The sequence below is a fragment of the Chlorocebus sabaeus genome, chromosome 7 (assembly GCF_047675955.1).
Source record: "Chlorocebus sabaeus isolate Y175 chromosome 7, mChlSab1.0.hap1, whole genome shotgun sequence".
NCBI classification, from domain to species: domain Eukaryota; kingdom Metazoa; phylum Chordata; class Mammalia; order Primates; family Cercopithecidae; genus Chlorocebus; species Chlorocebus sabaeus.
In genome coordinates this window covers 138,156,188-138,181,224 of record NC_132910.1, presented here as the reverse complement: position 1 = coordinate 138,181,224, position 25,037 = coordinate 138,156,188, and the positions used below count along the sequence as shown (strand labels likewise).

Sequence of the window (25,037 nt, the reverse complement as noted above, 5' to 3'; positions counted from 1 at the left end):
CAACTTCAATACTCTTTAGCAATTTACCCCTGTCTTCTGGAAGAGTCCTGGATGTTTGACCATTTCGTCTTTTCGTGGAGGAGCTTCTGTTAGAACATTATAAGCTTGTTTCATCTCTTCATGGAGGGGCTTCTGTTAGAACATTCTAACCTTGGAATTTCCATAGTTCTTGTAGTACTAGGCTGGCAACACCAGATGTATTTGCGTTTTGAAGGCCTTTGATGTTTTCCTGGCTGTATGGGTACAATATTTAGGTGCTTTTTCATTGGATATAGCTTTCATTTTACTCAAGTAGAGGTCTGATTAATTTCAAGTTCAGCATTTAATGCCCAGTGCAAACTACAACTTTGGTTCCATCTGGCACACTATGAGAGTTTAGAGAGCTTCTGTGCTTTTGGAAAGAACTGAAGATCAGAAAAGCAAAATGGATAGTCTCAAAGACTTAACAGAGACTCAAGTAAAAAATTTAAAATCACAAATTGTTTGGCCAACATTTGAAAAGGAAAACAGACATTTTTGTTAGAGTTCTTATTTGATTTTTCTGTTGTTGTAAATGTGAAGACTACTCGTACATATAAATACACTGAGATTTCTTTGTGAAACAGTATTTCTGCCAATCTTGGCATATTTCATCCTGGAATTTTACTATTATAACACCTTAAAAAATAAAGGCTGAAGTTTTAGATATAACACCTCACAATTTTGGCAATATTTGACACTATGTATCATGTTTTCAAGGAATTTGTGACTAGGAAAGGATTAACCTCCATAACACAAAGACTTTCAATATGAACGGTCATGCTAGGTCAACCGGTGTATCAGACAATGCTGGTTTATAGTAGAGTGTGCACCTGTCACAAATCCCCATGCTAAGTGCTGTGAGGGCACTTAGGCTCAAATTTCAAATTTGGGCACTAAAGGCTCAAATTTCCCTGCGTATATTAGAATTTATATCCTAGTATATTTAAGAAAGAATATTCTAGGTAAAAAAAAAATGAGTACTCTGGGGAGAGAAGAGGCAAAGAGAGATTAAGTGCAAAGTGATTTAAAACTAATTCTGCTTTCTTTTAACTTTTGGATTTGGGGCTGAAATCATTAGACCAAGAGAACACGGATCAAGTCATTGTAATACATTTAATTTGCTTCTTTGAGATCTCCTCAGAGGGCTAAATGTTTATTGACTTCTTAAAAAATGCTATGTGGCTTGCCAGACTTAGCTTACAAGTTTGGTTAAAGAGAGACTGAGCTGAGCATAAAGGAAGGGACATTGAAAGAGGCAGAGATGAAGGAAGACATTGTAACTTACTCCTTTTATCCCACCCAACAAAGGAAAGACAAGTTGACATTAAGTTTTCTTTAAAAAAAAAAATTAACCGCTGTATAGTCATTTACATCCTTGATAATTTTCAGATGGTTTTAGTTGATTCTTTAAATATTAAATAAAAATTGTTTGCTTGTTTACCTGTATGAATATGTGCTAAAGATATCAAGTGAAGAAATTTGTTGGATTCCAAATATATTTCCTTAAAGGAAATATTTCAATGAGCAGAATTAATTTAAGTAAATGTATCATTGCAAAATCATTTGTATTATTTCAGAGAATATGGAAATTGAGTCTACTGTGTTTTATTAGTGTGAAGCAGAGCATTAAAAATTTTCCTCTTCAGCCATTTGGTTCATCAGTTTATTCAGTTACATATGTACTATATCTTGAGACTGATTATGACTCATCTATTTACTTTTTTTCTGTAGACCTCCCCTGTGGACAGTATTTACTCTTTGAAGACAAAAGTTTAGCATTCAGTCTGTATATACTAAAAACATGATTTCCACAGTGGTCCTGGAAATAGAAAAGGCCACAATTTTGAGATTAGTTACTTTTATTAATTACCTGTTGCCTCCTTCTTGCCACACACACGCACACGCACACCAAACTCAATGACTTCAAACTATAATCATTCACTATTTCTTACAAGTTCCCAGAGTGGATGGATCTAGGCAGGACAGGATCAGAAGTTGTAGTCTTAATTGGACCAACTTGCACACATCACCAGCCGAGTGTTAGCCATCTGGGTTGGGCTGGGGTCCTTGGGTGTGGCTCTGTCCCACGTGCCTTTTGTTTTCCTCCTGAGACGCACAGAAATGGCTGGGGCCAAGACACAGAAGGGCAAGCAGAGCTACTGTGAACCTTGTGAAGCCCACACTGTCAATCTCACCTCATCCTATTCGCTATGGCAAGTCCAATTTCTGGACCCAGAGTCACCTATTGTGGAAAGAATAGCAGACACACATGGCAAGACAAGGACACAGAAGATTACTAAATGGAGTGATTGATGCGGTCTATGGAATGTGTGCTGCAAAGGGAAGCACCTGTAAGGCACATTTGAGAAGGTGTCAGCCACAAATAGTCCTCTAAGATTAAGAAAATATACTTCCCAAACCTTTGTAACTAGATCCCAGCACTCAAGACTTTCACTGGGCATGTCTTTGTCTTTTGTCTATTTTTTTGTGTGCCAGCTTTGGAAACAGAAATGTCCTATAAGTGGACTAGTCACAATATTGGGTATGCCGACAGCATACATGTTGTGGGGGATTCTATTTGAACACTGCATTTTGTCACTGTATCACGAATCTATGCATCTTATGTCCCAGTCGCTATACCACCATCATTTTGATACTACTCTGTTAAGTCACTTTACCAATTCTGCTGCAAATAGGAAGATTGAAACAGACCCGGCTGGGCGTGGTGGCTCAAGTCTGTAATCCCAACACTTTGGGAGGCTGAGGTGGGCAGATCACCTGAGTTCAGGAGTTTGAGACCAGTCTGGCCAACATGGTGAAACTCCATCTCTACTAAAAACACAATAACTAGCCACGCATGGTGGCAGACGCCTCTAGGCCCAGCTATTTGGGAGACTGAGGCTGGAGAATCGTTTGAACCCGGGAGGTGGAGGTTGCGGTGAGCCGAGATCACGCCACTGCACTCCAGTCTGGGTGACAGAGAGAGACTCCAGCAACAAACAAACAAACAAACAAAACAACAACAAGAAACCAAAAAAACATACCTAACAGTCTCGTAGACAGTTGTTTTTGCATAAACGTAGAAATCGAACATTCTGGTCTTAAAGCTTGAAACTATCTGGTTCTATAAGTAGTCATTTTGTTTTCTGTACATTTCCAACAATTCATTATTTGTTCTATTGATCTAAAGTTCCTAATATACCTTTGTGAAGCCTCCAAAAATTGATAGAGAGGACAATAGCCATTTAAAATTTTATTGATTTTCCTTACCTCTGATTGATCTAGAGAGCTCTGAGAGCTTTAAGGTTCCTGGCAATAAACTGCATAAAACATTTTTTATAAGTTCTGAACAGAAATAGTACATTATTTATTATTTGAAAAACTGAGAATAAAAATGTTTAAATGGTATTTGTTACCAAGGTAATTCAATACAGTCAATAATTTGAGTTGGTTTCAGATCTTTTAATGAGGAAAACCTGATACACATACAAAGTTAATGTTCAGGAAATATTGGCCTTTTCCTTAAGGAAATTGTATTGATTGGGATTTTTCTCAGACTATTTTATTTGTGTTTATCATTATTAGCATTAAGTGACATTCATTTGGATTAAGCAGTAAAAACATTTTTAAAATGTGAGACTTCGTAGTGATTTCTGATCCCAAGTCGTTTATCACTGATGAACCTTCATGTGTGTACCTGAAAACAAGATGCGCACCAGTATTGCACTGCTTTGAAAACGGTGGTGGTGAAACTTACCTAATCAGTTCTCAGTACTGCATCGAGAAACCAATCTTGGAAAAGTGTGATGATGCTCTTTTAAAATAGCTGAAAATAAATTGTTGTGTGCTTTTCCTTACTTTGTCCCTGTTTTGTTATATAGTACTTAAGTGAAAGGAGATGATTAATTCTTATATTGAATTTCCAAAACTGACATTTGTATTTACCATTTTTTAAATGACATTTTTTCCAAAACTGATATTTGCATTTACCTTTTATTTTTAAATGACAAGAAGAAACATTAGTTGTCTTACTTTGAAAAGTTTGGCATAGAACCTGTCACATTTTGATGCTTTTGGTCACAGTTCTGTCACTAGAATACTAGCAATTATGAAATGAGTAACCTAACTACTTTAATACAGTGGTTTGAAGCACTGCAGGCAGTAATCCACAAATGCCAAATCAGTGTTTTATTTTGTGACATGTTAGAGCGAATGATAGGACTTTCTGTAGTATAAACATCCTATTAACTAATGCTTGTGCTGTTAAGTAACAGGGCTTTGACTTTTGCGTTGAAGAAGGCACCGATCCCTGCTAAGTTTTGAGCATTGACAGCAGTCAAAGCTTTGTTTTCAGACTCTGGAGAAGGTGACAATCAAAATGAACTGCTTTCGTGAGACACAGGCCAGAAATTAAAACCACTTACTCTCTCTAGGCCCAGGGACTATTGTGGAAGAGGTAGGCATGTGAGATTGTCAGGGCTGATTTTTGAGGCATAGGATTACTTCAGAGTTTTTTTATAAATTAAACATTAATATCAAAAGCTCATTGATACCAGGCTAGTGTCTGGACCCACGTCTTGGAATCACAGAGTTTCCTTGAAGCATTGATCTGCTCTTTAATAGAAAATTGGAAAAAGGTTATAAAAGTTTATAGAAATTGGCCAGGCACAGTAGCTCATACCTGTAATCCCAGCACTTTGGGAGGCTGAGGTGGGTGGATCATGAGGTTAGGAGTCCAAGACCAGCCTGGCCAAGATGGTGAAACCCCATCTCTACTAAAAATACAAAAATTAGCGAGGCATGGTGGCGGGCACCTGTAGTCCCAACTACTCGGGAGGCTGAGGCAGAGAATTGCTTGAACCTGGGAGGCAGAAGTTGCAGTGAGCTGAGATGGCACCACTGCACTCCAGCCTGGGTGACAGAGTGAGATTCCGTCTCAAAAAAAAAAAAAGTTTATAGAAATCTTTACCTTATTGTAAAAGTGATTTGTTTTATAATATTTTATTAAAACATTAGATTTGTTTATAGTATTTTATTAAAATTAGCTTTAAAATTAATAAAATGCCATTCAAAGGAAAAATTTTTTTTAAATATGTAATATTGAGAGATAAAATATTTTGTTTACTTTTTGAGTAAATTGCAGAGAGAAAAGGCAGTGGGGAGAGACAGATTTCGTTGGCCTCATGCTGTCTTTATTAGGTCTTATTATTTGGGAAACAGTCTCTTCTCTATCAAAATGTAAATGTTTTTGATTTTTCACTTTGGCTAAATGAATGACTATTTTGTAGTGACTTGTGATCCTATTTTGTGATATTAACTGTCTTAAGACTGTGATATTTGGTAAACTTGCTAGGAGTAAAATTTCAAGTTCTGAATTCAGTCTTTTTGTCCTCAAACTAACTTTTCTAGATATTAGGTTCCCCAACATGCAAGAGAGACATAATAGGCTTATTCATTATGTTAGAATTATGCAGGAAGCATTGTCAAATCTGAGGTGGTGTTTAGCTTCCTTTGGGTTGTATTTATACAAATGTGGTGATAATATGTGTTCCAGGATTGTATGAAATTCTTAAAATTCTGATATTTTAAAATATATGTTGTCAGTAATAATCATAATTATTAACTTGTTGTATGCCACAGAAATGACCAAATTTTCTTGTCAACTGTGCCTTTAACTATGGGTATCTCAAGACTTTTTGTTATCCACAATTGTTGTTTTGCTTTGATCCTTCTCAAAAAGTGACTTACAATCAGCCACAGTCCAAACATTACTTCTTTGGAAGAGTTCATAAAAAGGACTCTTGAATGGAAGTTTCAGTAACTTTGGAGATTGTGTCATTGGATTAGAGAGAAAACTTCTAGGCCTCTAAATGAAAGACTGATGTGTTCATCAAGATTGCCACTAACCCAATATGAAGCAGAGCAGGAGCTGATTGCATAGACTCGACTAATAATGACTGAAATAATCTTTTATGATTTTTATGTTTGAAATATTGCTGTTTCTTTTTATTTTGTTTTTCAGAGTCTTAAGAGTTTTTTCCTTTGGAGATATTTACAGGCTTTAAGTATGCTTTAAGTGTACTGAATAGAGTACACTTTTAAAAACAGAATTTGAAGCCTATTTTTCTCTCTGCTCAATTTCTCCATAATTTGTAAACTATTTGTGAATATTCTTAACTCATGGCAATGTGTTTGTTTTCATAACAACATGTTTTCTCCCCTGTTGGAGGAACTGGTTATTTCCCAGGGCTTTGACTGAAATGAACTTGTGAGAGGTTCCAGCAAAGCCAATCCAGGAATGCCTATGTAGAAAATGATCTTGTTGCATTTCGTGTAATCAGGCTAGTACATGGAACTGAAGCTTATTTTGCAGGTAGATTGGTCCTGCTGTGATTTTGAAACCATCTCCAACAGTCCCATAGACAGTTGCTTTTGGATAAACATAGAAATAGACCCTTCTGCTGTTAAAACTTGAACCTTACATTGGTTTTATCTGAGGTCCTTCCTCAAGAAATGACCTTCAGGCCTCTTACAAAAAGCATCAAAGAACTGAACCCAGATCACCACACCAGATGTGGGACTCCTGGTTCACCAGGATGGCTTCCTTGCCCCTCCCAAGTTCCTGTTTTCTTACACGTTGTTACATTTCTTGCCTGCTATATAAACCCCTGGTTTTAGTCAGTGAGGAAGATGGATTTGAGTTTCAGCTGGCATCTCCTCAGCTGCAGCACCAAATTAAAGCGTTCTTTTTGGCAACACTGTTGTCTCAGTGATTGGCTTTCTATGTGGGAACAGCAGGACCCAGACCAAATCCCTGGTGTTTCAGCAACAATTTGGCTCTGGTGTTTTTGCGGGGTGGGGGCGGGGGGCTGGAGAGAGAAATACTGTGTTTCAGAACAAAACTCTAAAATGAGATTAACCTTTGATTCCTGGGTGGCTATGTGGTCACCCATGGTCTCCAGTTGCCCATGACACCCGTCCACAGCAGGAGGCAGCCAGAAAGATTGACAACCAGATTCTCCATGATTGAGGAATTGATAAATAGAAATGGGGGCCTGAAACTGATCCAGGAGTCCCAGAGACAATCATTTTTGGATAAACATAGAAATTGATCCTTCTGGGTTTTTTTGTTTGTTTGTTTTTGTTTTTTGACAGAGTCTCACTCTATTGCCCATGCTGGAGTGCAATGGCACAATCTCAGCTCACTGCAACCTCCGCCTTCCAGGTTTAAGCGATTCTCCTGCATCAGCCCCCTGACTAACTGGCATTACAGGCGTCACCACCATGCCGGGCTACTTTTTGTATTTTTAGTAGAGACGGGTTTCACCATGTTGGCCAGGCTGGTCTTGAACTTCTACCTTCTGATCCGACTGCCTTGGACTCCCAAAGTGCTGGTAGTACAGGCATGAGCCACCATGTCTGGCCTTGAGCGACTGCAACCAGCCAATCCTTCTGGTCTTAAAGCTTGAAACTGACATTTGTTTTATCTGAGTTCCTTCCTTGGAAAATGACCTTCAGACCTCTCAAAAAAAGTATCAAAGAACTGAAACTCACTAGATCATCACATCCAGACAATGAGCTGCCAGACCCCTCATTCATCATGATCGCTTCCTTGCCCCTCCCTAGTTCTTGTTTTCTTACACATTTTTACGATCATTTCCTGCTATATAAACTCCTAGTTTCAGTAAGTCCCAGAGATAGATTTGAGATTGAGTTCCCATCTCTTGGCCTGTAGCACCTGATTAAAGCTTCTTCCTCGGCAATACTCATCACCCTAGTGGTCTCGGGAGCAGCGGGACCTGAACCAAACCCCTGGTGTTTCGGTAACAATACGACAAAAATCTCATCTAAAGAATGGTTTTCTTTATGATCGTCCTTTCCTTCACTTTCCGATTCTTCTTGGAAGCCTTGTTAAAGAAAAACAATAAAGATTTGGGGATGAGAAGGCACAAGAGAAAGTTCTTTCTTAATAGGATTCGTGGAATAGAGGAAGGACAAAAATACCACAAAGGAAGGGAGGTTTCCAAAAGAAGTTGCCCTTTCATTTGTGTTTCATTTCCCTTCCCAGATTTAGCTTGTGCCACATACAATTTAAAGGTACTCCTTTGCCAGTGTAATGATTAGACCTGTTACTTTGCATCCTCTCTGAATAAATAGCAGTTGTTAGAAAAAGACTAACTCAAAAGCTGTAGGGCAGACCCTAGTTCTATCTTATTCACAAATGCTCTGCACTAATTGTGCTAATAGAAAGTTGCAAGAATCCTATTAAATACGTATATTTTTACCCTATATTTTTATGTATTTATTCACAAAATGGAAACTAAAACTGTGCTTACAACAGCAAAAGCAGTATTTTGGTGCTGACTATTGCTTCCTAGACTTTAAAAATTTTCTACTGTAATAACTTTCAATAGATTAAAATATCATCATCTATGACAGCTACACAGTTTTATATTTAATTTGTTTTTAAGCAACCAGAAATGAGTATTAAAGTTTTGGGGTTTTTTTCAATTATAAAAATAAGGCAATGACACGATCGACCTAGTTAGCAATATTTCCCCACAGTTAGGTTTTTTTTTCTTTTTAAATCATATGTCTTAAAATTGCTGACTTTGGAATAGTAGGGGAACATGTGAATTAGAATGTTTTATAAAAATTTCACAAAATGTTAGCATTAAAGTCATAGTTACATGTTTGTAATTCATTCAAAAAGTAGTGTTTTCTGCTTATACCCATAGAAGTTATCTCTCACTAATAAATAGTCGTTACAGTTTTCAAAGAACTTTCCGCTTCGTTTCACTGAGATTTAAAGAGGTGACTTGTTCAAAGTTACCTAAAAAGTAGGATGTGGAGCCCATACTTACCTATGATTTTATACCTCATGTTCTAAAAAAATAGTGTACAAGCTCCATAACCTTGCAAAACCTCTCTATTCTTGTGATTTTCTCTCAAATTTTTATAAATTGAGGTTATGCCACATACACAGCGAGATTTTCCTCAGTGTTATAGATGACATGTTCTGTCTTTACAACTAAATCGGCACTTTATTACAGGTCAAGATCTCATGTGCAGGCTGTTACTTTAGCATCTCTCTTCTCTACCCCAAAGCCCTTAACGTCTTCAAGCTTATCGTCGGCTCAATAATATTTGGTGACTGAATATAAAGAAATGAATCATCATTCATGCAAGTTATAGCATTTCAAAGTTCAAGCTAATTTGAAGTTTCTTTGATTTAGTACACAGGACTTAATGTGTGTGGGTATGTGTTTCTAAACCATCAAGGATCTTGTAACAATAAATGGTATTGAGTTTTCAGAATGTATGAGAGGCTGATCTAAGGAGGGCTTTCAGAATTTTGTTGAATTGTTATCTCTACTGAGGCTTAAATTAATGCTTTCTCTTCCCATTCACTAAAGTTCCTAAATCTGCTTCTTAAAAAATAAATTTATGTTTTTCTGCTCTGAATGTTGAAAGGCTTCCAAAAGGTCCTGAAAGCACAGTATTTCATATCCTGGAGTTTCAATGAACTTTTTTTTTTCTTAATAGCTCCGTGAAACTGGAGAATAATTACTTTTTCAGTTAATGTTGAACTGATGGCATTTTTAAACAAGAAGCTGGCAGCAAACATTATGTCAAGCTATAGTGCATTGAAGAGTGGTTTGGCCACTTTGCAACTCACCTCTGAAATATCAGACTTCCTTTGTCGAGCCAAGGACAGCATTAAGAAATCACACCGTAGAGGTGGAGGGGATGCTGGGATATTTTGCTCCAGGCATAGAGTCTGTTTCTCTGCACACTACTATGTGAGCCTGACTTTCCAATCCTTTTTACAACCTGGCAGTTTTTTTGCAAAGACCCGAAGTTCCGTTTTCTCATAGGCTAACAAATATGTAGATATAAATAGGTTAACGTTAATAAGCCATTTAAATGCTTTAATGTTTCTCTGGTTTGTTTAAAAATTGGGGCAAATTCAGGGTCTTTTCCCATACCTTTTGCAATGCCTTAAGAAGACAAGAAGGTAGTATTTTCCAGCAGTAACTCAGGCATCAGTGCATGCTATACTGATAACTGAAATAAACTGTAGCAGAGCCAACCCTTTCACTTAAACATAACAGATATGTCAATCAATCAGGACACTTCTGAAAATATACTTTCTTGTGAGCAAAGCTCTGTATTCCACACTTTGAAAGATATTAAGTAAAGATGAAACGATTGAGGTTATAACAACTCAATTATATAAATATAAATAACTATATTTAATGTAGAGTGGAAAGTATTAAACTTCATAATAGATGTACAGATAAAAGGCTCTGTATGCGGAAAAGAAAAAGATGGCTTCCTCTTTGAGGGGATTAGTAGATGGTGAGGGAGGGGTGAGGATGGAGCCAGAAGGCCTGGTTCAGAATTGGTTTTGACATGGCTAGAGTAGAGGGTTTCTCCCAGAGACAGACACACAGGAGACAAACTGTGCAAAGAGACAGAGAGAGAGTGAGATCAATTCAAAGTCATAAATCTAGTGTTAGTGATCAAGATTGGGGTCACAGAGTTGGGAGATCAGAGCTAGGAAGATCAAAATGAGACCTGAGAGGATTAGAATTAGAATAATTTGGAAACAAGTAAAGACAGGTCCACAACCACAAACACTGAAAACAGTTCTCAGGACACTGGACTTGAGGTACTTGGTTTGGGCCATCTTGTTAATTGGACAGGAAGATCATGTGGAGAAGATGTTATGTGCGTAATTAAAGGTTATGCCCAATTCTGCTCATACTGATGGCTCTGTGTGTGTGTGTGTATCTGTGTGAAGAAGGATTGTGTCATTTGTGCTACAGTTTATGTTTGGAATAAAGTTTTATGTGATCCAGAAAACAGTTCACAAATGAATACATCATTCTGAATCTAAAAATCACGTTAAGTCCTACATTACCTATACTGTTAAGGTTCAGGTTATCAACTGGATAACACAATTTCTTAATCTCATCTTTAACTGAATAAATGCGATTTTAGTGGACACAGATTCTCTAAATATATGAAAGATATAAGGAGGCAACTGGATAATTGTTGTGCTTAGACCTTGGTTCTGTTTTCTTCCTGGTAAGAACTTTATTGGGGTCTGTTTTACATATCACGAAAGTTCAGCCCTTGCGGGTATACAATTCAATGACTGTTTTGTAACTCTGTGGCATGGTGGAAATATCGCCATAAATCGATCTCGGAGCATTTTTCCATGCCCCATCTAAAATCCCTACTGCCTATTTACAGTTAATCCTTTTTCACACTTTAATCCCCAGGCAACTACTCATCTAGCATTGATCATTAAAAGTGGAATCCACAGTCTGTAGTCTCTTGTGTCTGCCTTCTTTCACTTAGGGCAATGTTTCTGAGGTTCCTCTGTGATGTAGCAGGTACCGGCAGCTCATTCCTTCTTATTAGCCAATGCGATTTCACCGTATGAATATACCATATTTGTATCCATACACCAGCTGAGGGGTGATCAGGTTGTTCTCAGGTCCTGGCTTTTAGGAATAATGCTGCTGTCAACATTGACGTGCAAGTCTGTATGTAGATGTATGTTTCTTTTCTCTTGGATAGATACTTAGGAGTGGAATTGCTTGGTGATATGGTAGTTTTATATACAGCGTTTTGAGGAAATGCCAAATTATTTTCCAAAGGGGCTGAAATGGTTCTATTTTCTTGATGATGATGAACATAATATCTGCTACTACTACTTCTGTGTGATGTGGGCCAAGATTAATTTAAAAATTACATATATATATAACATTTTCCATTCAATTCTCACAAAAATTCCTTGTGGAAATCACCAATATTATTATTCCTCTATATATATATGGTAATTTCACTAAGTTTATGATTTCAGTTGCTTCCCAGATTGGGAGTCTGCTATTTAACAAAGATGCCTCATACGTTTAGGGAAAAGACACCATGTGAGCTAAAATAAAACAGGGAAGTAACAATATTTGCAGGTATTAGCAAGCTGGGCAATTTTTGAACAATTCTAAAGTCATGGATGGATGAATTGAATTAGATGAGTGAAGAGGCACATATCTGCCTTGGGTGACCGATTTATTCAAGAAATGTAGTGCATTTTAGAAGATGGGGAATCAGCCTGACACCCGAGAAGTATCTGTGGTTGCTACTGTTCTAAGCTAATTGTAACTCAAACTTGGCACACATCAGCTCAGTAGAATGAGTGGATGAATTCTTTGAAGTCAGAGACTGGTCCTGTTTATTGTTGTATCACAGGTGACTAGATCAAAAGAAGGACACAATGTGTATTTGGTTGATTATATGTGGCCTCAAATGAATAGGCACTTTCCAGGCATGGTCTTAGCAGTGCCAGAGTTACATCATGGTGAGTCCAAATCAAACAGAAAGTAGCAACAACCCTGAGAATCCAGACTACAGGACTGATGCTTTACAATTGTTTCAACTCTAAATTCATTCCAGCAAAGTGGCCCCACCTTTGTGCTTTAAATTAGCCATTATGAGTTTTTGTCTCAAGGCTAAACTAAATCTCTGCAGGTACTTTTATTGCATGCAGTCACATATATTTCTTCTCGTAGAAAAACCTAAGTTAAAGATAACTCAGCAATGTGCAGCTTAGACTACCACAGGCTTCTGTTGAGAGGGAAGGAAGAAGGAAGAGAACATCCTACCTGTGTGTGTTGTGTTGAATGAAACATCTGGATAAAGTCATTGTTTTTTAATGCAGGTTAAGATTTAGGCTTAGCTCCTCATGTCTTCTCTTATATTAATCTTTTTAATATTAAGGAGCTTTAACTTGATAAATACTTAAGAATTTTCTCTCTTTTTCTAATTGACTTTGAATGAGGACAGATAAACAATGGCAGATAATTAGGGCCAAAATTTATTATGACATTGATTTATTTCACGATTAAAGCTATAAGAAATGTTGGAAAGACAGCGCATATATATCTCTAAATATGGACATACATAGGTTTTACATATAAATGGGCTCATATATATGTATGTATATGTGTGTATATATACACATATATATGAGACACACATGCACATACACACACACACACACACATATATATATATGAGAGACAGAAAGAATGTAAAAATAATGCAACCAGGAAAAAATGCTGGGAAAATTATACCAAAATGCTAACAGAAGTTGTTAGGGTCTTGCAATTGGGAACATCTCTCTTTTTTTTTCTTCAACTTTTATTTTAATTTCAGGGGTACACGTGTAGGATGTGCAGGTTTGTTACATGGGTAAACATGTGTCACCGTGGTTTGCTGCACAGATCATCCCATCTCCTAGATACTAAGCCCAGCATGCATCAGCTGTTCTTCCTGATGCTCTCCCTCTCTCTGCACCCCTCCACAGGCCCCAGTGTGTGTCCTTCCCCCCAATGTGTCCATGTGTTCTCATCATTCAGCTCCCACTTATGAATGACTGCATGTGGTGTTTGGTTTTCTGTTCCTGCATTAGTTTGCTGAGGATAATGCTTCCAACTCCATCCGTGTCCCTGCAAAGGACACAACCTCATTCTTTTGTATGGCTGCATAGTATTCCATGGTGTATATGTACCACATTTTCTTGATCTTGTCTACCACTGATAGACATTCAGGTTGATTCCATGTCTTTGCTATTGTGAATAGTCCTGCAATGAACATACATGTGCATGTATCTTTATAATAGAATGATTTATATCCATTTGAGTATATATCCAGTGATAGAATTGCTGAGTCAAATGGTATTTCTGCCTCCAGGTCTTTAAGGAATCACCACACTGTCTTCCACAACAGTTGAAATATTTGCACTCCCATTTACAGTGTAAAGGCATCCCTTTTTCTCCACAACCTTGCCAGAATCTGTTGGTTTTTGACTTTTTAATAATAATGCCTCTCATTCTGACTGGTGTGAGATGTTATCTCATTGTGGTTTTTCTCTGATGATCAGTGATGTTGAGTTTTTTTTCATATGTTTGTGGGCCTCATGTATGCCTTCTATTGAGAAGTGTCTATTCATGTCCCTTGCCCACTTTTTAATGGGGTTATTTTATTTTTTCTTGTAAATTTGTTTGAATTCCTTGTAGACTCTTGATATTAGACCTTTGTCAGATGGATAGATTGCAAAAATTTTCTCCCATTCTGTAGGTTGTCTCTTCACTCTGATGACAGTTTCTTTTGCTATGCAAAAACTAAACTAAACTAAAACTAAAACTAAACTAAAAAGCTGTGCAGAAGCTTTTTAGTTTAATTAGATCCCGTTTGTCAATTTTTGGTTTTGTTGCAATTGCTTTTGGTATTTCTTCATGAAGTCTCTGCCCATGCCTATGTCCTGAAGGATATTGCCTAGATTTTATTCTAGGGTTTTTATTGTTTGAGTTTTACATTTACGTCTTTAACTAATCTTGAGTTAATTTTTGTGTATATTGTAAGGAAGGGGTTCAGTTTCAATTTTCTGCATAAGGCTAGCCAGCTCTCCCAGCACCTATGTAGGGAGCCCTTTCCCCATTGCTCTTTTCGTCAGGTTTGTCAGAGATCAGATGGTTGTACATGTGCAGTCTTATCTCTGAGTTATCTATTCTGTTCCAGTGGTTTGTGTGCCTAAGAACATCTTCTCTTTTCTGTTTTACAGTTTCTGTGTGTGGTTACATCAAATAAAGCAATCAATAATGATGAAATTAATTATTAACACCTAGGCTAAAAAGAAATCTTTGGAGTCTAGCCATGTGATCGTAGCTCACTGAAACCCTGGCCTCCAGCAAGCCTTCCATCTTCGTCTTCCAAAGTGCTTCAATTACAGGCATGAGCCACTGTGCCTGGCTCTATTTTTTTTTTTTTTTTTTTTTTTTAGTTGTAAGTAGCTTTCATTGATTGTTAAGCGTGTGCCATATAGGAGGCATCCATATATCATATCATTTAATTCTATTACTATTTCCCTGGCACAGATATTACTATTACTTTCATTTTAAGGAGTAGGAAATTGCGACTTATATAATTAATTGTGCTAAGTCAGGTTAAGTAACGAGTTAAGTATATCATTGAGTAAAACTCCAATTCTGACTGATTCTTAATCAGGGCATAACCTCTTAGCTCTCATTGAGGGCTTGAAATGGGAACCGCAAATAGGAACTAAGGACTGAGTAATCAACTCGAGGCCTCATAAATTTAGTGTCTTGGGGAAAAATGTATTCTTTCTAGATTTGGGTTTTCATAAACAGAATTTTCATATGTCTAACTGAGTTTTTCACTTGTAATCAGAATATTTAGCAACATGAAGTCATCTTCGTGGGATTGGAAGTCAGAGAAGGCAAAAGTTTTTAGCATGTTTCCTCATGACTAATTTTAATTTTCTACCCCACCCAATTCTAAACTGCTATTGCATTCTTGCCTGACCTCAGAGATCACTCTGATTTCTTGGGGACAAAATTGCTGGCTATAGTTAGTATTCCTGGGCAACTGTCCATCTTCCAAGTAGGAGAGTTTTGGGAAATGTGCACCCTCTGTACACAAGGAAACAGGAGGACCCTTTCCTGCTCTGTGAATTGTAGGGTGAAGTGCTCCCATAGCCCTAATTCAAGGGCAGTGACAGCCAGATCATATGGAACCTTTCCAGTGGAACCTTCGCAGAGTGGGTGGGTGGCGTCTTCTTTCTCTTTCCTTGGGACCATCTGACTCACCATGTCTGATTGGCCATCCTCTAAGAACAACTCTGAATGACGGCGACAGTCTTTGTCGGACAGCAAAGAGGTTTCTCTGAGCCAATGTGTTTGGCCTAGAGGGGAGCCCCAAACCGTTTTACATTAGAACAGTTCAATTTGTCTTTAAAAAATTGTGTGTACTGACTGGAATTTGAACGGCAGGGGTAGATGAATCTTGCTGGTGGCTGTCAAGTATGACAGTGTTAATCTGAGTTAGTTAAACAGGGAGTATAATTCAGGGAAAAAACTTATTTTCACATGAAATGTTAGTACTTTCCATCTTGGTGAGGGTTTCCTACTCATTCCTTTTGAATTGACCTGAGATGTTTGCTTTGGTTTTAAAACGAAAACAAAAATAAAGAGAAGAAGCCCATATAATGTCTTCAACTATCTTATTACATAGTAGACTAGCTAAGCGTGCTAAAGGAATTAAATAAAGAATAGTGCAACTTGCATGCTGTTTAAAACCATTTATAGCACAGCCCAAAGGTACCAGGATATGTTCAGCATTGTCTAATTTAGAAAAATGAAGAGCCGAGTTGGGAGGAATAATGACCATCGGATCACAGTGTAGAATTGTGCGGTGAGTAAAAGCACAGCCTGTCTTTCTTTCATGGGCCACATGCAGTCTTCTCCTTGGATTGTCAGAATTTCACCAAGTAAAAGGCACTCACCACCTCAATCTCCAAATTCATATTTCCTGTTTCAACTGCCCCAACCATGTGCAATTTGTAACCATTTACCCAATAATAAATAGATGATCTTATTGTGATGAAACAAATGGCCTTTAATCATGGGATTTTCATTGTATCTTTAATGAACATTGATTGCCATCGTGATTATAATGATTGTGATCTGTTACAATAAATTTACAAGTAAACAGTGCTACACCTGCAAGCAGCCAGGGAAGATCTGAAATCAATCCAGCAACAAAAGTTATCTTTTTAACCTTGCATGTTCTCAACTGCTATTTGTTTTGAAAGGTATTTGAAATGAACATTAAACATGTCACAAAACTTGCTTTTTGTGCTCAATAATTTATTTCTTGTTAGAACAGTCTTTCAGGCTAATTAAGATGAATTGTTTGTAATTAACAGAAACCTGGCATTCATAGATTGGCTTGAAGTCTGAATTTTAAATGACTAAAAGAATAGAAACCTTGACATTAGAAAATGATTACTCATTCTGTAATTTGCTGCCCAAGCGAGCACCTGTTCATAATGTAGATTACCACAAATATTGAGCTGCTATTGTCTCAAGCAACACCAATATTGAAAAGCAAATCTTAAGGGTTAAAAAAATAAGTCTTTAAAAAAGATCACAGATTCAAGTTGAGTACATCTTGAACAATTAGAACATTTCTCTGAAACCGATTAGTTGACTTCTTCCAGATATATGTTTCTTTCCTTTTTCATTCTTTCAGATTTTCTTCATTTCTTTAGTTTCTAGACTAATGACATTTTAGATGGGAAAGAATGTCAGCTGATTCAACTTGGTGATCTGGGTTAAATAACATATTTTTCCTCTACTATAAAGACATAGGGTTGAGCTAAATGGTCCTTTAAGGCCCCTTACAGCCCCTAAATGGAAAACGTTCAACACTTTTTCTTCATCCTTTCGTGTTCTCTTTGTACTCTGAGTAATTGTTTGGGCCAGGTTTGCTATCTGTGAAGATCCAACCCAGTGGTTCAGAGAACATTAACATTCAGACTCCTTGGCCACGTCCCGGGTCCTCAGGATTAATAGGTCCAGGGCAGCCTTAGGGATAAGCGTGTTGAGAGCCCACTTGTCTTGATTCTGGGGTATTCTGTGGACCCATCCATATGGACCAAACAGTTTGCTTAGTTTTATGTAATAACACACCATTAACAGCTGGCCTTGTGTTGAGCATCATCTATTATAAGCAAATAAAATTTAGCAAATATCATGAAAGGCAATTTTTAAAGAATTCTATTTAATGAAGATGTCTATTTTTCTTATAGTTTTTTATAAAGGAGCATAAAGAGCGAAGATATTGAAACAATGAATAAAGGTTCAGTTCTAACTATCAAAAAAAGTCATTTATCAGTCTCTGTCTGGAGAAAAGTATGGTTCAAGATCAAAGATTCTATGTGACCTGGCCAAGTTTAAGTGGAAAAAGCTGATGAATTTATCATTATAGGTGATGAATGTATAGTTAGTTTAAGCCATCACAAATGAGAGGGAACACTGTTTACATCTTATCATAGGATGTTCTAAAGGGTTTCAGGTATCTGGAGTTGAGCTTCTTGGGTTAACTCGAGTGGGCAGAATTCTGGCTGGTAGGGAGAGCTGAGTGATCTCATTGACAGGAACCCAGGGCCCACAATGGCCTTCTGTGCCTTGTCCATGCAGACTATCCCTTGTCCATGTGGCTACCTTGTGTGCTGGTCTATCACTGTTTTATATAGGAAATCCAGTACCATCCACTTTCCTTGTCTTGCAGACTTTTACTGATGATCTAAGGAAGGGTGATGTCCTGCATACTCCTCTGACTTCTTTATCCATATCTCCACTATATTTTATCTCACACTTTTATTTATTTATTTATTTGAGACGGAGTCTCGTTCTACCGCCAAGGCTGGAGTGCAATTGTGTTATCTCAGCTCCCTGCAACCTCCGCCTCCTGGGTTCAAGTGATTATCCCACCTCAGCCTCCTGAGCAGCTGGGATTACAGATGCCCACCACCATGCCCAGCTAATTTTTGTGTTTTTGTAGAGAGGGGTTTCACCATGTTGGCCAAGTTGGTCTTGAACTCCTGACCTCAGGAGATCTGCCCACTTCAGCCTCCCAAAGTGTTGGGATTAAAAGCCTGAGCCACTGTGCCCAGACACTGTCACCTTTTAAAAAATCTTTAAAGTAGAAATTACTCCCTTGTTTCAGAAAGGATAGTCTTAGACACAGGACTTCTAACCACGATGTTTTCTAGGTAATTAACGGTGCTGCCTGAAAAAAATCTCTGGGCCGGGGGCAGTGGCTCACACCTGTAATCCCAGCACTTTGGGAGACCGAGGGGGGCAGATCACGAGGTCAGGAGATGAAGATCACAGTGAAACCCCGTCCATACTAAAAAATACAAAACATTAGCCGGGCGAGGTGGCGGGTGCCTGTAGTCCCAGCTACTCGGGAAGCTGAGGCAGGAGAATGGCATGAACCCGGGAGGCGGAGCTTGCAGTGAGCTGAGATGGTGCCACTCACTCCAGCCTGGGCCACAGAGCGAGGCTCCGTCTCAAAAAAAAAAAAAAGAAAGAAAAGAAAAAAATTCTGATGAATCTCTGTCCTCCACCCATGGGACCCCTGATGTGTGAATATAAATAGTTTGGAATGCTACTTTATCAATAGTTTTAATTCTAATGCTTCTCAAACCCTTTAATGAGCTACTAAATATTGTGTATCTCCATGCATGGAGAGAGGGAGAAGTGTCATGAGTTACATTAAACAGATGGAATCTTTGTTTCATAGAACCTTTAATGACATCTTGCCTAATACCAGGATCTCATGGAGCACAGTTTTAGAGGATTCCTCTTGAGAAAGAGAAAGAGAAAGAGAAATTTTTCCTTACGTGCTTTGAGCGAATGCAAAATCATGAAGAAAGAGGAGGTGCAGCCTGAACTGGGAGGCTGCACCAGAGTTTCAGGCAAAGGAATGGAGTGTGGCCAGAAAGTAAAAGGGGACATTTTTGCACATGTACTTTGAAATGCAGAATTTTCTTATCAGGATCCTTTTACATAGTGATTCCTAACCTCTTTGAATATGAGAGTCCCTCTTTCCAACAAAATTTTGAGTTTCCCCTTATGATTAAATAATTATACTTTTGCTGTGTTTTTACTGAGATACTATATCATGATGAAAAGCTACTGTGATAAAACAGCAATGAAATATCACTACACACGTATTAAGATGGCTAACATCTACAACACGGACAACATCAAACGCTGCTGAGGAGCAGCAGGAACTCACTTTCATCGCTGGTGGGAAAGCAACACGCTATGGCCACTTTGGAGGACACTTTGGCAGTTTCTTTAAAAATTAAGCATCCTCTTACCATAGGATTCAGCAATTGCACTTTTTGATAGTTACCCAAATGCGTTAAAAACTTACATCCACATGAAAACCATCACATGATGCCTACAGCAGCTTTATTCAGAATTGCCCAAACTTGGATGCAAGCAAGATGCCCTTCAGCAGGACATGGACTCGCATTCCTCAATGAAAAGAACTGAACTGTCAAGGATAACAAACATGGAGGATCCTGAATAAATATTACTGAGTGAAAGAGGCCACTCTGAAAAGGCTGCATACTGTGTGATTGCAACTACATGATCTTCTGAAAAAGGCAGAAAAAAGATCAGTGAATGCCTTGAATTGGGGTGGAAGGGAGGGATGAGGAGACAGAACACAGAAGATGTTTAGGGCAATGAAAATTGCTGGATGATACTAAAATGGTGGGTACATATCTTCATACATTTGTCAAAACCCATAGAATGTACACCACCAAGAATGAACCTTACTATATACCACAGACACTTTGGGTAATAATGGTGTGTGCAAGTAGGTTCGTGGATTCTAACAAACGTTCTGCTCTGGTTCAGGACGTTGGTAGTGGGGGAAGCTGTGCATGTGTGGAGGGGGAGGGTATATATGTACTCTCTGCACTTGCTCTAAAACTGCTCTAAAAATAAAGTCTACGTCATTTTAAATCATTAAAAATGCACTTAGCCTATGACTCAGCAGTCACATTCTTGGGCACTTACCTGAGAGAAAGAAAATCTTCTGCACACACACACACAGACATAGACACACACACACACACACACACACACAGAGACACACACAGACACACACACAGACATAGACACACTGACACACACACAGACACACACACAGACATAGACACACACACACACTGACACACACACAGACACACACACACGCACACACACAGTACTATGACCTTAACAATCCATCTGAGTTAATTTGTAGTCTGTTACTCAGAATAGCAGCTTGTGATTCATTTGTAAATAGTGCTTGGTGCGATTGTAGGTTGGGGGAACCCTTAAGGGGTGGTGTTAGGGACCAGCAGATTGGGATCATTGCCTTGTAGTTAAATGGCCTCTACTTTCAAGCTTTGGAGATTCTACCACCAAAGTCTGTGTCTTGCATAAATGAGTTTCATGCTATATACACATTTTGATTTGCTATACATAACATCTGCTACTTGCATATTAATATTTTCAGCCAAACCTATTAATGTGAGAGAATGATCATTGAAACTCAGCATAAACATCAGCCCCAAGCATGTATCAAACACCTTCCCTGGACACCCTGTTTTCAAAACTGAGGCTGTGAAGTCTGAGCCAAGACTTCTCTTTATGGCCTAAGTTGTACATATGCGATACACAACAGTAAAACACTACATCTAGGAAGTTCTTTTTCATGACCCAATACATTTTTTGAAATGTTTTATTGAGACATGTTTTGGTGTGGGCTTTATATTTTTTATTCATATTCAGACTTATATCTGCTTAATCATATGGTAAGCAGTTAATGTATGCAGCGTGCATGTATCACTCCCCTTATACTTGTAATAAAAATACCCCTTTTGGAGCACCTGCGATGTGCCAGGAAGTTGTGTTCGTGGTTTACGTACATTCATAACAATCTCGCAATAACCCTGAAAGACAGCTATTGTACCATTTTACAGAGGTTAAGAAATATGATGATAATGACGGAGTTCATAAGTAGCAGAACTAAATTGTGCTTTAAACCCAAGCATATCCAATGTTTAAATGATGGTGGTGGTGATGATGTTAAGATTAATTTTCATAGTTTTAGATAAGGACTGTTTTTTTCCACAAATGTTTGCTTACTATTATACCTAGTGGTTAAGATCCCAGGCTGTAGACCAAACTATCAGAGTTAAAATCTTATTTACAGAATTTATGTGCTGTGTAATCTTGGGCAAGCTATTGACATTTTTTGGGTTTTTATTTCCCCATTTAAAAATGGGGATAATAATATACTTACAGAAATGCTGTAAGACTCAAATGATGTAAAGATGTTTAGAAGAGTCCCTGGCACATAGTAAGCACTTAATCTCTATTAGCTATTATAATTATTGTTAAAGACTTTTAAAAATTTAGGTGGCATTCCTGCAACATTTTTATTTTAGAGTGCTTACGAGTTTTCTGTGTCATTGGCCACTGCTTGAAATTCTGATTGCTCAATATTTTCCATTCGGTGTGAAACTCCCCGGAACTGGCAGATCCCTGCACTTAACTGGTTTGATTGGGTTCATCCCTGAACACCTCTAATCAGCACCTTCAGACTGCCATCCAGCCGCCATCTCCCTAATTGCAGAAATGGCACACATTCAGAAGATGCTTGAAATGAAGGCTGTGGAGCCAAAATTTTTATTTTTGAAAATTTTATGGAGTATGAGCTACATAGCATCATTTTATTGCAAAAACATGAGATTATTCTCATCTGCTTCTTTATAATGTGGATACCCAGGATAATCTGGTGTCAATGTTGATGAGAACTCTAAGTATTTTGAAGCGGATTTAGAAGTGCATTTGTGAGTCCTAATATTCTATAAGAAAAATGCTTTAACGCCTCATAGTTGCTATGTTAGGCTATGTACAGTGGCTTGGAATTACATTAGTTGTAGAACCATCAACTTTGTTGATATGAGATACTTTTCTCCCAAGAGGAAGACTGGAAACAGCATATGAACCAGTTAATCAGAATGAGCTGCTGTTTGTGGCGTGCCCTGACGTTTATTCACTAGTGTTGATATGGTTATGTTCAGCATGTCACATGCAAAGTGTAGGTACTCATTTGTGGCAGAGTCTAGTACACAAACCCTTTCCTTCATTGATCTTTTAAGATCAAAATGTACATTTCTAAAACTATGTTTTCAAACCGTGACTGTGTATTCTGGGTTTATGTTTTTCTTTGATCTTAAAAGCACCTTTTTGTTTTTCTGACAGTGACATGAGAACATACAACAATGGTTGAGCTCCAACTCTGTATTCAAGAAGGATCAATTTTACACAGTTTAGGTTTAATGTGACTGAAGTAAAGAGAAGTTTATGAAGTATATTTCATTTTATGTCAGGCCATTAGTAGCAATATGTAGGAGAGAAATTAGGATCTTGGAAGTTACACATCAGAATACTGTTTTAAAATTAACTTGCACTTTAAAGAATAGAAACGTAGAAGTAATTTGGAGAAAACTGTTCACTATAGATTCCAGATACTTAGGTAAACAGGTGCCATAAACAGGCCTTAGCGTTTTCATCTCCTTTGTACGGCACAAAACAAATGTGTCATAGGATATGTGTTTAATGGGGAAAACAATATGAAAGAAGATAATTCTTAAACAGAAGAACACTCCACAAAACTTATCCAGTGAGGACCATCAGGAGACACATACAAAAAACGCTTCCCTCTCTGCTCCAAGACCCCCTGAGGCGAGGCTTACCTGAGAAAAGGAATGTGCATCTCATTAAAAAATTGTAGTCTCGAAAATGTCGTAAATCTTTCATTTCCCACTCAAGAATGTTGTCCTCCTGCAGCCTGACAGAGACAGAGAAAGGAAGCAAGACTTTTTTTTCCATCTTTTTCTTAAGTTAATTGAGAGTCTGCTGTAGCTCTGAAGTGTTCTTATTCTTACAAAGAAAGAAAATGATGGCAAGTGTGTTTTAAGATGTAATAGATGTTTCTTCAAAGCAATGAACATAATGCACTTGGGAATAGTATCACCGCAAAATGAAAATTTTAACTCTTGCATTTTAAACTAACATAGTCAGATGAGCATGGCTGGGAAATGTGAATTTACATAAATATTCTCGTAGTACCTACATCATTTGTGGAAACTTTTGAATACAGTAATTGAGTAATTTAGATAGAGTGTATTTCTATTCCATCAAACTCTAAGTTGGCTAAATATGAAATACAGAAGTGTGATAAAATGGAATGGTAGTTTGACTTATGACTTAGTAGATGGAAATCATCAGTAATAAATGCATCTTATAACAGCAAAATACTGCAAGACAATTGGCATAAAATACTGGGTAATAAATTCAGTAAATTATAGTTTGTCTCTTGGAAGTTAGTTGATGACTCAGTCGGGTAATTAATGCTCATTCTAAGGTTGTCCTCCAAATGAACGTAGTCACGAAGGAAATAGACTAAAGGGTCCTGAAGAAAGCATTCAGTTGCTTTATCCACCTTTCCTCAATTTCTCTAGGGTGTCTATAGTGTTGCCAATTGCAAAGGAAACAAACACATGTGGGTTCCAGTCAGAGGAGTCAGAAGTCACTAACGACGCGGAAAAGCACATTCCAAGTTTTGGCAATGCCGTAGAAGTTGGTAATTATACTACACTGCAGGTAGAAACATATATTTTTTAAAAGTCCAAAATGATGAATGAACTATTTGAGATCAGGCTGCAAAGCTCTTTATTATCTTTTTGCCACTATATAAATATGGAAGTTGAAAACGTTAAGTATTCAGAAACTTTCGTAGTAATTTAGCAGGATAATTTTGTTTATTGATTCCAGTAATTATATATTGGGGTCAGTATTTTGTATGTCTGTTTTTTTAATTTCATTTTTATAATAACTCAGTTTGTATTTTGTTTAACAGGGTATTGATTCTGCCACAAACTGAGAAGAAACCTGGCGATTCACCATAGATAGCTGAGAAGCCTAAGTCTGAATTCCCGCTAAATGGCAGCAGACTAAATAGAGCGGCAGTCGGTGAACTGCGTGTAGCCCATGAACAAAATCCCATCCACCACCTGTGTTTTTTTTAATGGCCCACAGATGAGTCTGTCTTTACAGATGAATGTTTGCAACTGATTTGACAAGAGGGAACACTCACTTTGAACCCCAACTAAGCAAAATATTATCACCTCTCCCCTCAAAAAAAGTTTTGGTTCTTCTCATTAGCAAATTTGTATTATGACAAAATCATAGTCAATTTTTATCATATTCTAAATTTTGACAATACAATATAAATCATGGGATTTTTTCCGCTTGTTACATATGTACATATATAATGCCCTCAATTGTTCCTCATGACCTACAAAGCCCTGAATATTTACTGTCTGGCCCTTTACAGAAAGAAACTGTCAACTGCCAGAACAGAAAACTATTTTCCAACTCTTAACAGTTCTTACAAGTGCAAAAATAGGTATATTTCCCAAGCTCACACAAGAAACGTTTTACATGTATACATAGTAATATCATTTAAATGTTTACAGATACTTTTCTAAGATAATCTAA

General features: G+C 37.6%; 1 long non-coding RNA gene across 1 annotated transcript in view; it reads left to right on the top strand.

Moving 5' to 3' along the window:
• Positions 1–24,722, top strand: part of LOC140712123 (uncharacterized) — a 149,210-nt gene extending 124,488 nt beyond the window's left edge. The window contains exon 3 of the long non-coding RNA XR_012093577.1: positions 24,397–24,722. This is a non-coding gene — a long non-coding RNA (uncharacterized lncRNA). The remainder of the gene's footprint in view (positions 1–24,396) is intronic.
• The last annotated feature ends 315 nt before the right edge of the window (positions 24,723–25,037 follow it).